This window comes from Pholcus phalangioides, unplaced genomic scaffold (assembly GCF_987345545.1).
Source record: "Pholcus phalangioides strain wild (caught in Gottingen) unplaced genomic scaffold, Ppha-v1.0 ptg000013l_1, whole genome shotgun sequence".
Lineage (NCBI taxonomy): Eukaryota > Metazoa > Arthropoda > Arachnida > Araneae > Pholcidae > Pholcus > Pholcus phalangioides.
In genome coordinates this window covers 36,231,349-36,244,269 of record NW_028301606.1, presented here as the reverse complement: position 1 = coordinate 36,244,269, position 12,921 = coordinate 36,231,349, and the positions used below count along the sequence as shown (strand labels likewise).

General features: G+C 36.7%; 1 protein-coding gene across 1 annotated transcript in view; it reads right to left on the bottom strand.

Moving 5' to 3' along the window:
• Positions 1–10,114, bottom strand: part of LOC149079009 (uncharacterized) — a 73,577-nt gene extending 63,463 nt beyond the window's left edge. Inside the window, exons 1-2 of the mRNA XM_089241267.1 lie at positions 9,721–10,114; positions 2,046–2,104 (exon numbers count right to left, since the gene is read on the bottom strand). The gene's annotated coding sequence lies outside the window, so the exon portion shown is untranslated. The remainder of the gene's footprint in view (positions 1–2,045; positions 2,105–9,720) is intronic.
• Positions 10,115–12,921: the final 2,807 nt, after the last annotated feature.

The window sequence follows — 12,921 nt, the reverse complement described above, 5'->3', positions numbered from 1 at the left end:
TTTAATTTAATTCCAAGTTTTTTCAAGTAATTTGGATAATTCACAGTTCGAGGGGGGGGGGGGAATCATGATTTCAAACGTAGACAGTTGGGTCCACAAACAGTCAAAAGTTGCTTCAATCATCCAATTTATTCAATCTCTTATTTGGGGCTATTGGCAGCTGAACAATGTTAAACAGTGAATCTTAAAAAATAAAAGAAGATTCTGACATTTATGAATTTAGGCGTACAGTGGGTGCAGTTTTTTTTCAACCTTAATTTCTGGATCCACCAGCCAGGCTAACTTCCTGTTCGCAGAGCAACGTGTAAGGAATTGTTGCCAGTCCAAAAGATAACCCCATGTTTTATGACAACTTGTAATAAAAAACTAGCTCTTCATTTCAGAACAGCACCCTCTATGTCAGAATTTAATCTCCTTTTCACATTGGATTTATTGTTTAGCAACTCTAATTTAAATTTGTAAAAAGATTATCTGTGCTGAATTAATCCACCACATTGTTTCAACTAGTGAGCAATTTCAGAAACAACTACACATATAGAAAAATTCAAAATGTCAATTTGTACATTTTTAGTTTTTTTTTTTAATGTATGCCTATTTTTGCATTGTTCAGATGGAAAAGCATAGAAATTGTGCATCACTCGATATGAATTGTGTTGCTCAACCTGAAAACAGATTTTGTCAGAATAGTTTCTTCTAAGAAATTCTAATGAAAATAGATTTCTCTAATATAATACAAATTATTAACAACATCTGGCAAACATTTTGTAACTGATGATCAGTAACTGTTTCCGTACATCAGGCCCGGAACACGGTCAAGAAATTCTACGTGATGCCAATTCCCGAATGGTGGAATAATGTAGCAGCCAAGATCAACTATTAATTTTATGTGAATATTGACCAAGTTTAATTTGCAGGGTATGAAAAAATGATTTTTTTAATTAAAATGAACTGACTGCTTATTAATTGAAACAAATCTTATTAATCATTAAGAATAGGCCTACATATTTTTATATCACTTAACTGTGTTTCTCCTAATCACTCAAATTTAATTAAGCATTAATGAATAAACTACAAGCAAAAAATAAGAACACCAAAAAATCTGTGTTTATGTAACATGAAAGTTCGAGTCTAAATTAACTTCATGGAGATAAATTTTTTTTCATAAGAGAAAAGTGCTTTTATCCATGAGCCTCATTAAAGTTAGTGAGTGGTGGCAACTCAGTATCACATGGTGCAGACATCTCAATTTACTCCATGCACAACCAAAGGGCCATTCAGAATCAACTAAATAAAACAAATTCTATTGACAAGATTGTTTCTTGCACAATTTTTGGATGTGTTTCTGACTTCCATGATGTTGCTTAATAGTTTACACATTTTTGTGTACAACAAGGCTCTTGTGAGTCAATATAAGTATAGTATATATTGAGTATTTCTCAATATAAAACTTGACAGTTTTATATTGAGAAATACTCAAGTAATTATACAGTATGTTTACAATTTTACGTGTTTTCTCAACTTAAAATGAAATGCATATAAAACAGCTTATTTTATTCGTGGAGTAATATATATAAGCCACTGAGATACAATAGTTTGCATTAAACGTGTGAATTTATGTAATACAGCCTCTCCGAAATGTTATTCCAACTATGATTTAAAGCCAAACTCGTTGTAATGCCAGAATTTGTCAGGACAGATGGCCACGTTAAATCAGGGTTCAACTGTATATGAGAAAAAAAATTTTGTATTGATATTGTTTTTTCATATCCCTTATTACATAAATAACATTTGTTGATGAGGTCAATCATTTGTGCAACTGGTTGTGGGTTGGCAAAAATAAAATTTGAATCAAGTATATCCTGAATATCCTTTATCTCCAAGTATATCTCTTCCATGTCAATAAACAAACACACATGGCCAACCATATCAATACAAATGCACACCCTTGCTAATAAACCAATGACAAGTACCATACAGGAGAATCATGCATCAAACCATAAAAAATTATCATTCACATTACTGTAGGAGACTAAAAGAAATCTTACTTGATTCAACAGCAAAGATATGGTTCTTTTTTGCTTCTTAAAACTGGAAATTCATCGCACTGGAAGTCAAAATAAAAAACCTAAATATAAACACTTTCACTGATATACAAAATACATTCTCAGAATAACATAACTTCCATGATTTCACACTTTCAACACATATGTTCCCAACAGCTATAATTTAACAATATACCGGAACAGATATACACTCACTTCCAAAAGTTAAGCACGCAATAGCTTAATGACATAACAGCACTAATTAATTTTTGCTTCTCTACATTGGATGGTAAGTGTGAATTAAACACGTGATACTCGAGCACACAGTTCTCTTCACGTGGAGCCTTCTGGGCACAATACTGGGAGCTATTATCTTAACAAGTGATTCTGTAACCATGGAAGTAACAGTTGTGGAGGTCACTCGTCGATTCCACTTGGCTACTATAGCAATATACTGATCATCGATGGTGTTGTAACCCTTGGTCAACCAGGCGCAGGTCTATGGACAACTGTTTGATTTGTTTGTAATTCTTTCAGGGTTTAAGCTAAATAAAAAATTGTTTTAGCAAAAGAGCGAAAATCCTAAGCAAAATGTTACAATGCTAATGATCGATGATTGGATGTCTACTCGTTTCATACCTCCTGTACACATTTTTGCAAAAGTGGCTGCTGCTTCTTTCATGTTCTAAGATTTCCTTTCGCATTTTGTAAAAAATGTGACTGTAGCTTAAACCCTGAATTGTTTCCATAATTGATATATTTTTATAGTAGTCCAGCGGAATCAATGAGCGACCTCCACAACTGATACATCCATGGTTGCAGTGTCACTTGATAAAACAATGTCTGAAGCAGGGTTTAAGCTATGGTCGTATTTTTTGCAAAATGCTAAAGAAAATCTTAGAATGCAAAAGTAATAGCAGACACTTTCACAAAAATGCGTACAAGTGGTACAAAACGAGTAAACATCCTACCATCAATCATTAGCATTGTAGCATTTTGCTAAAGATTCCCCCCATTTTCACTTTTTTTGCTAGAGGAATTTTTTATCTAGCTTAAACCCTGATCTGAAATACTGTGTGCCAAAAGTTCTACATAGAAGGTCTGTACACCCAAGTACCATGTGTGTTTGTCTCCCCACTACTAACTGTCCAATGGAAATACAGGGTGATCAGCGAATAAGCCCTTATTCCAAAATTAAATATCTCTACAACAAAGATCAATAGAATTATGCGATAAACGGTACGTTTATTAGCAAAACTGTAAGAATGTTGTACAGAAATTTCGAAAATTTTGGTTTTTTTTAATTTTTTAAAATTTAAAAAAAAAAAAAAAAACTGGGGATTTTGGGGTTCCGAAAATCCTCATTTGCGTGAAGAGAAACCACTGCATTCGCCTAAAGTTACAGCATGGGCTGTGGTATGTGCCATGTGTGCTGACAAATTGTTCCAAAATTGTAACGTAACGTTCAGTAGTAATCGTTTCTCGCACGAAGAAGGGGCCGATAATGCCTCTGGCGCGTACCGCAGCCCATGCAGTAACTTTAGGCGAATGCAGTGGTTTCTCTTCACACAAATAAGGATTTTCTGAACCCAAAAATCTCCAGTTTTGTTTTGTTTTTTTTAATTTTAAAAAATTAAAAAAAAAAAAAAATCGAAATTTCTGTACAACATTCTTACAGTTTTGCTAATAAACGTACCGTTTACCGCATAATTCTATTGAACTTTGTAATAGAGATATTTAATTTTGAAATAAGGGCTTATTCATTGATCACCCTGTATTTACAGAAGAACATTTTCAGTCAGCTGAGGACTTGTTCCAGAACAATGAAAAACATTCTGCTGTGGGGAATAAAACCATTAAACTCTGTACTACATCCCCCAAAGCAGAATGCTTAGCACTGTTCTGCGACAAGCCCTCAGCTGACTGGAAATGTTCTGCGGTAAAAGCCCCCATACATGTAATAGTGCTTTTTGCACTTTTTTAAAATTTCTTCCTAATTGTTCTGTGCAATTGGGACTGTGCATCTTGGCACATTCTGCTTTGGGGGACTACATCAAACTATTTTATTGGTTTTCTGGAATCTGGCTCAGGTAGGGTGAAGTTTTTTTACTTGGTAATGAAAAAAAAACAAATTTCATGCTTCTCTCTCCTCTATTGAAATGATCTTTGTTCTTATGAATTATAATTGCATCTTTTTAAATTTTCGAGGACAGCATTTTTTTTTATTTTTGGATAAATCCTGGGCATTGCTTAATAACATATTATGGCCACAAGCAATGTTATAAGTAAGAATTAAGTGCTGTTGACCAATTACGACAAAGCAATACAAGCCCAGCCAGACAACTAAATACAGGCTTTGTTCTTAAAATCCCGAAGATTCTCATCACTCATGCAAGCAAAGTGTTGAGTTTTGCCCAGGGTTTCCCCCCGACTTTTTATCAATTGTAATCATCACACACCTTTACTGTTACAAACGGTTGCTATACGTAGAAAAACTGTCTCTGGAAATTCACACAATCTGTGCAGTTTCATCACATCGCCAGCTCATCTATGCGGCCACGAGATGGTAGCATGACAAATATTTCAGACGTTACAGGCTTTGTCTGTTTCACTTAAATGATTCTTATATGTAAAAAACATCCATTCTGTTCGGCCATGGTATTTTAATGAGGTTCATGATACCACTGGAAGGACTATCCTTGAGTAAAGGGTTCAAACAATAGGTTGTTTTATGCATGTAGGCTCTTGAGGGTGCAGTCAACTAGGCACATTTCCAGATGAGGTTGATTGCCACTGTCAACTCCCCACCCTCTTCTGGAACCGTAACAAAAGTCGCTGAACATTGCTTGAGATTGGCCAACAAAAATTTCACTTCCGGATTTTTGCACATGCATCAAATGACTGATTTGACCATCAAGAGGCCGGATGAACGCTAGCAATTTGGTAAATTCAGGCTTTCATTTATTCCCCAAATAAAATATTTAGCCATGATTTGGCACAATGGAGATCGGCAGCGCCAACCCTGGTTTTGCCTATGCTTCAAGACAGCCAAACAGCCTGAAATGCTCCTGTCATCAAGAATGACGTTGGTTGAATCTTCATTGGTTCCGCTTTTCCATGAATGTTCTCACAGAAACCAAAATGGTGAATTCTCAATACATGGTATGCTACTTAGAGAACTTTTTTTTTTTAATCGTCAGACCCAATTTGGTGCTATTTGCTAGGGTTACAGACGGAACAATAGGAACACCTAACATTTAAAAATGTGAAAGAGAGGTTGTGCAATGAAGTTGGTTTTCTGTGGTTCCAAACTTTGAGGCGTAAATGCGAGAGCCGATCTTCCCGTTAAAAAGTCTCACCACAGAGAGCAACAGGCATACAACAGTACAAATATTTAATCATTACACTTCACTCATAGATGGCAGCAGTTGAAGGTTCAAAAACATAACACTAGAATGCACTTAGACTGTTAGGTACCTATACACACACATACTTCGGGCACAACTCTATCAGTATGAATTGCCCATAGCGATAGACCAGAGTTGTGCTCAGTTTGAATGAATGAATGTATTGACATCATGCCACTGTTTTGGCATAATTTTAAACTTTGTTACAAAAAGATATACCATATATTGGAAATTAACCGAACCTCTAAATAAGGTACAATCATCGAACCAGACAATATATCCCTTAAATAGAGGTGTTCCCTAATTCGGCGATTCAACTGTATATAAGAAGTGCCATCTTAATGCATGGGCCCACCCGGACACACCACTCAGAGTGCATGTGGGGGTGGGCGGTGGCTTGATAATGAAATCTCGCTGTGATTTTCAAGAATAGGCATGTAAATTGGCAGGAAATCATTTCTACTAGGGTAGGAAGCCTCAGAAAAATCAGTTTACATAAGGGTCCATGATGCTTTTGAGACGGTCCTGTATACAGGGTTATTCTAAATTCATGGGACAAACTTTTAAGAGATGATAGAAGGCATCTAAACAAGCATTTTTTGTTATGGAATGTGCAATCAAATTACGATAGCAAGCACAGTAAGGATACTTTTAGGGAGTACAAAACAGCATTTCACCAAAATAAAACATATTTCTACGATGGATTTGTTGCAATAATTGTAACCAACCATTCGATGGTGAAGGAGGTTGTAATGTGGTAGGCCTCACCACGGTGTAACCTAGGCAATGCAATACTTGCCACATAACATTATACAGCTTGTCATTGTTCAGCGCAGAATAACCTTGATGGTCCTCACTCGAATAGAAACGAAACTCCAATCTAATTCGAATATCATAGGCACCAATAAATGCCAAACTTTTTTTCAAACCACAGTTTGGTTTTTATTCGTGCATGGACCATCAAGGTCATGCTGCGCCAAACAATGACAAGCCAGGTGCAGATCTAGAGAAATGTGTTGGGAAGTGATTTATTGTGTAGGCTCGTTTGATTGCTCTGTAAAATATGGGAGACAGCAATTTTTTCCCCATATTATTCAGCTCTTGGGAGGAGTGATCGCATGTGTTTGCACCATGAGGAAGCCTACCACATTCCCCCCCACCCCCTGCACCCTCAAATGATTGATAGCACATATCGCAGCAAACACGTCAGAAAAATGTGATACTTCCTTTTGAAGTGCTGGCTGTTGCGCACTCATTAAAGTAACTCTTTAATGTCCATGAATTTAGAATCACCCTGTATTGCCAAAAGTGACCAAGATAGGACAATGTCAGTGAGTCTTCCCCCTCCATGTGGGAGGAGGCCTTGCTCAGTTATAACAAATGGTATTCAGAGGTAATCATGAAATTACACACGAAACCATCAACGAAGGTAACAAATCTTTGAAAATTTCAATCAAGGAAGGGATATAACCCAAAGCGTTACACTAGTTATTATAAACTGAATATAATTCAATACATTTTTGAAACTTATGCAACCATCTAAGATGTTTTTGTTTTGACGCCGAATCGGAATTTGAGTTTCAACGAATCACAAGTTGTCTCTAAAGAGTCTATTCTTGATAAATTTGAATGTTGGTGTTTGAACAGTGCTGAGAAAATTTGACTTTTTTTCTATCCTAGTTCATGAGGTGAACTAAAGACTGTTGTTTTTACTCACTTCCCTGGACTTGAGAGAATTTTCTTAGTGGTGCCGTTTTGAGGGAGAATGGGCACCTCGTTCAAGTCAACTCACTAAAGGTGATCAATGTCATTAGCGAGGAACCATGCCCAGATGTAAAATACACAAATAGTATTCAGAGGACATCATGAAATTGTAAATTAAATCATTAACAAAGATAACTGAAATCTATAGGTTATATCTAACTAGCTGAAAATCAAAGCAAAATATGCTAAAATCTATGATGCACGTCATAGAACAATCTAGAAGAATTTTAAGAGAAATGTAGAGAAGAAACACTATAATCATGTGTGAATTTTTACTGTCAGAACATTTCCAGTCGTTGCAGAACAATGCAAACATTCTGCTTTGGGATGAAAACTATGTCCTGTAACAGCACTCAAGGGAGGGATATTACAATGGGTAAATTTTCCATAAGAAGATCACTGCCAACGCTGTAACTTTTTTTGCACCAAGCAATCGCTGCTTTTGAGACAGTCAATTCAAAATGGCCGACAAAAACACGTACAATTGCATAAAAATTTCAATTTATTACATGAAATCAAATACGTGGTAATAATCAATTATCAATCGAAATAGGCTGTAAACTATGAATAAAATAAACACAAAAAATTGAATTAACAAAATATGCAGTTAACTAATGGGGGTTTGGTAAAGGGTTGCCAAAAGTATCAAACACCGTATCACATAGCTGCCAACTTTTGAAAATGAAAATTAGGGAGATTTTCATGTGGACCCATATTTCATACTAAAACCACTCTCTAATACAAAAGGGATTTTTCCAAATAAAATAGGGATTTTCTACACGTAAAATTTAAAACATAGGGAATAAATAAAATCCCTATGCAAAAAACAAGTGAAATTAGAGACCAAAACTTTGGTGATAGAAAAAAAATATTGTGTTCAATCCGAACCAATGTGAACAAACATTCTGCATGAATGACCCCAAAATCATCGGAAGATGAAGGGGAAAAAGCGTCAATTTTTGAAGAACACTGATTTTTTGTGACGCTTGATGATTGTCTTTCCACCATGTGACCGATGTTTATGTCTTTAACACAACTTGTACAAAAAGGAAAAGTCGGCCCTTTTCTGGAACGTTTGATGAAAGGAAATTCATCGGAATAAGTATCTTTAAAATTGATTAAATATTTTTTTGCTTATCAGCATTCATGTTTTGTTATCGCAAATACATAAGTTCAACCAAAGAGGAAGTTTTGACCACATGCATGTCACAATAATCTTCAATTTTCCAGGACTATTTGCTGCCAAGCTATTTCTGCGCACGATATGACAAACAACTTCTCTTGTTACCATCAGAGGGTTTTTTTCCACTATTCGCCCATTTACAACGTGTGATGTCATTTCGAAAGGAAGGAAAAAACAGAGGCAAAAGACTTTTTGACCCAAAAGAAATTCCTCTGGGATTGTTTTCAGAAGCAGGGATTTTTTTTAAATGACGTTGGAAATTTTTATGGACAATTAGGGATTTTTTGTGATTTTCATAAAAATTCGGGAAATTTAAGAATTTTTGGGAGGTTGGTGAAGCTAAAATTCAGGAGACTTGGCAGCTATGCCGTATCGGCTATCAAATTGCCAATATTTTGGCCTTTAAAAAAAAGTCACCACTGACCACGCTTACGGAAAATTAACAATGGAATGTTATGTATTAATTATTATAAATGGAATATTATTCAACACATTTTCAAATCAAACAGTTACATTGATTCGTTTTCTCAATGGACAAATAAATTAAAAAAAACTTATGAAACTTGATCCAAGATGTTTTCGCTTTGACGCTGAATCAGAATCTAAGTTTCACCAAATCACAAGTCGTTTCTGCAGAACCCATTTTTTGATAGATTTTAAAGCAGTGATTCCCAACGTGGGCGATGGAAAGTTCCAGGGGGGGGGGGCGGTAGAAGCTACGGGTATAACATAGGATCCTATGGGTTAGATTGCTTTAGGGGGCCTATGGGAGAAAAGAATTTCTGAAGGGGGCGAGGGGACAAAAAAAGTTAGGAAACTGATTTAAAGGGTTGATAGTTGGACAATGCTAGACATTTGACTGTGTAGTTGTTGCTCTAATTCCTAGGATTAGGGAATTTTTTGTGTGTGTGTGTCCTGTGAGGGACAATACGCAGCTCGTTTAAGTCAACTCTCAAGTTGAGACTACTCGAGATCAATTTGAGTATCTATACGGGAGAACCTTTGACTGTATATAAGATATTACTAAAGGTGACCAAGATAGGGTAATGTCATTCGGGGGGGGGGGGGATGGCTGCCCAATTGTAACATAAACAAATGTTATTCAGAGGAATCGCGAAACCGTAAACAAAGGTAACTGAAATCCGTGGGTTATTCCTAACTAGTTAAAAATTACGTCCCATAATAGCAATCAAGGGAGGGACATTACAACGAAACGTTACGCATTAGTTACAATAAACTGAATATAGTTCACTGCATTTTCGAATCGAATAGTAACACGATTCGTTTCACTCAACGGCTAAATTAATAAAAAGGAAAAACTTACGCAACTGGATCCAAGATGTTTTCGCTTCGACGCCGAATCAGAATCCGAGTTTCAGCGAATCACAAGTCGCCTCTGAAGAGTCCATTTTCGATAAGTTTGAATGTTGGGGTGCTTGAGCGTACTTTTAGGCTTATGGAAATGCGCAAAAAAAAAAAATGCTATGCACGAAACCGATGTTGCTGTTTGAAATCTGATCGATCTCTCATCATTATCGTTATTACTGCATCGATTAAAAAAAAAAAATGCGCGTACTTGTGTACAAACAAAAGCGTTTCATGGAAAGTGTGCGCGCGCTATCAGAAAAATAAAAACGAGCTCCGTTCAGGGCAACGAGTCTCGGCCATTTCCTAATTTTTTACCTCCTCCCATCTCTCTCTCTCTCTCTCTCTTTCTCTTCCTTCGGAGCGAAATCTGAAATCTCTTTTTTTTGCCGTTGCCAGTTTCCTTTCACTGCATAAATAAGCTTTACACGTCATCATTAGATCACGTTTTGTTTTCTTTTTTTCTTCGGATTTCTTTTGTTGTCACAATTTTCATTTTCCCACTGTCTAATAAAAAAAATTAAATATTTTTTTGTGTCTGTTTTCCAACTTTTAGAAAAAGAGAATCTTCCAGCGTGACTTTCATGACCATATATGACCCTTATTTCCCGGGACAAAATTACGGTTGTTTTTTTTTTTTTGCGCGTGCACCCTTGGTAACGTCAACTTTTCTGGCTTGTACACTAGATAGCGCCACTACATTGACGGGGAACACTGAGCTGTAAGTACAGTTTACTTACAGTGACGGGGAATAACTAGGATTACCAATCTTTTTCTTTTAGGAGGACATATCCTCTTTTTCGATGTCATTTCAAGCGTCCTCCTACGTTTTGGAAAATTCGCCCTTTTTTATTTATTTATTTATTTTTATTGTAAACAAATACACACACATACCCATTACGCAAACACTGGACAATAACACACGAAAAGAAATACAAAAGAAAAAAAAAGGCATACACATATAACGAATATACCCTATAGTGTATGTACACATATATGTGGCCCCAAGTGACACTAAGTCCTTCCAAGAAGCCAAAAAGACATTGTATTAAATTTTTTCGCCGCCATTAGGAGCCGCCAAGCACGCAGTATAATTATGGAAAAACATATGAGAAATTTAAGACATGATGTGTACAACAGTTCAATGTAAAATGGCAATCCATATTTAGTGAAATTTAAACAAGATGATGCGAGTATGTTCTGGGTACAACATTAATACACATAAAAAATATATAGTTTTGAACAGTAATTATGTAAAAAACAAATTAATTTTATATTTATCTAGCTTTTTTATGAACAATTTCAGAACATATCATCATAATTTTGAATGCTTTTTGCCAGGGGCGTAGCCAGAAATTTGGTTTGGGGGGGGGGGGGATCAAATTGATAGAACAATAGATTTTGCCATCTTTTTCCATTTTTTCGGTCATTTTCTCACATTTCGGAATGAAAGATGTTTAAACTGTGGGTCCTTCCCCCCCCCCCCTCGCCACGCCCTTGCTGTTTGCATATATGTAAATTTCATATTTGTGGTTAGTATTATTAGTAGTTGGTTTTTTTTTTAATTGAAATGAATTCATAAATTTAGGAGCAGTAAATGAGAAACATTTTTGAAAGAGATGTTTTTTGTTTTCGGCACTTAAAAGTCATGTTTGAATCTCGCTGCTGTTCTATTTGTTTTTCTTTAAAGCCAATTTTTATTTTTTGTCGCAAAGTTTATCGTTCGGTAAATACGGGGTGATTATAAAAAAAACTATCCCGACATATGGGCCCCTCCAAGGGGCAATACCAAGTTTTTTGTATTGGAATGCGATCTCCATGCTGAAAAACACTAAATAGCGTTGGAATGGAACCTGTAGCACGAAAATGCCCGGAGCTAGGCAAGGAAAAAGTAGAAAGGACTTTGCCGTGCACCAGAGCATTAATGTTCGTTTCATTCGTCACACCGTTTCTTCGGCTGAGATCCCAGCCTGATTAGTCCTCCACAAGGTCATGTGGAAAATTTGTGAAACACGATAAAATGCTTTATTTTATGCTGCTTCTCTGTCCTTATTGGTTATCCTCACTTTTATCCTATCTACCGCCGGTGATTTTCATGCTACAGTTGCCGTTCGAACGCTATTTAGGGTTTTTCACAATGGAGATCACATTCCAATACAAAAAACTTGGTGTTGCCATTTGATATTTTCGAAATTTTCTCACTGTAACCGTAACTGTTAGAGTGACACTGTTGATTTCCATATCATTCTTGAGCGCATACATCAAAATACCTTATGCCGAAATTTAATTCAGTTTCTGTGAATGGTATGATAGTTAGGGGCCCATATGTCGGGATAGTTTTTTTTATAATCACCCTGTATATAATTGTCTGATGTCTAGTGTGACACAGTTTATTTTTCTATCATATAGGCTTATACAATACAAATACAAATACAAGGCCACAACAGGCAAAATGCCCAACGATGTGGCCGAGAAAAAGATGTCTATAATAAGTATGGATGTCTTGTTATGGACATACATACATTGTGTTATTATGTATGGATGGCCTCTAGGAACATCTCCACACCAAGAGGGATGAGACCATCCAGACTCCACATGAAACGCAACAACTGAGGAGGAGCGAAAGACTGAGAGCAAGGGGAGAAGCCGAAGACAGCGTCGATAGGGTACTCTCCCAGAAAATAGAAGAATTAGAAGACGAAGAATACGACACAGAGGGAGAGCAATCGGAGAGAGAAGAAGCGGTCGAAATATGGGAAGACTCTGACTTCAAATAGGATGATCCAGTGAAAGAGTAATCAAGAAACAAAGTTCCAATGATCAGTGTTTAAACTGTGAAGCACCCAACCAAAAGCTGAGGAGCTTTTGAATAATCGAACAACCCCCTCCCCTCATGCTGAAGGACCTGGCACCTGGTCGGACCAATGTGACACGAAGGGCTCACACTAGCCAACAAGCGAACGAGGGAAGACGTGGTCCAGGACCTGGCCTGGACACGGCGGAGGGCTCACCCGAGCCAACAAGCCAATGAGGGAAAACATGGTTCAGGACCTGGCGCTTGGCCACAGAGAGGAACAGGGGGCTCGGGCTCAATAAAGCTGGAAAGGACATCAGAAGAGCTCATCGGAATAAATTGTATATTGTATAATAGAAATATTTA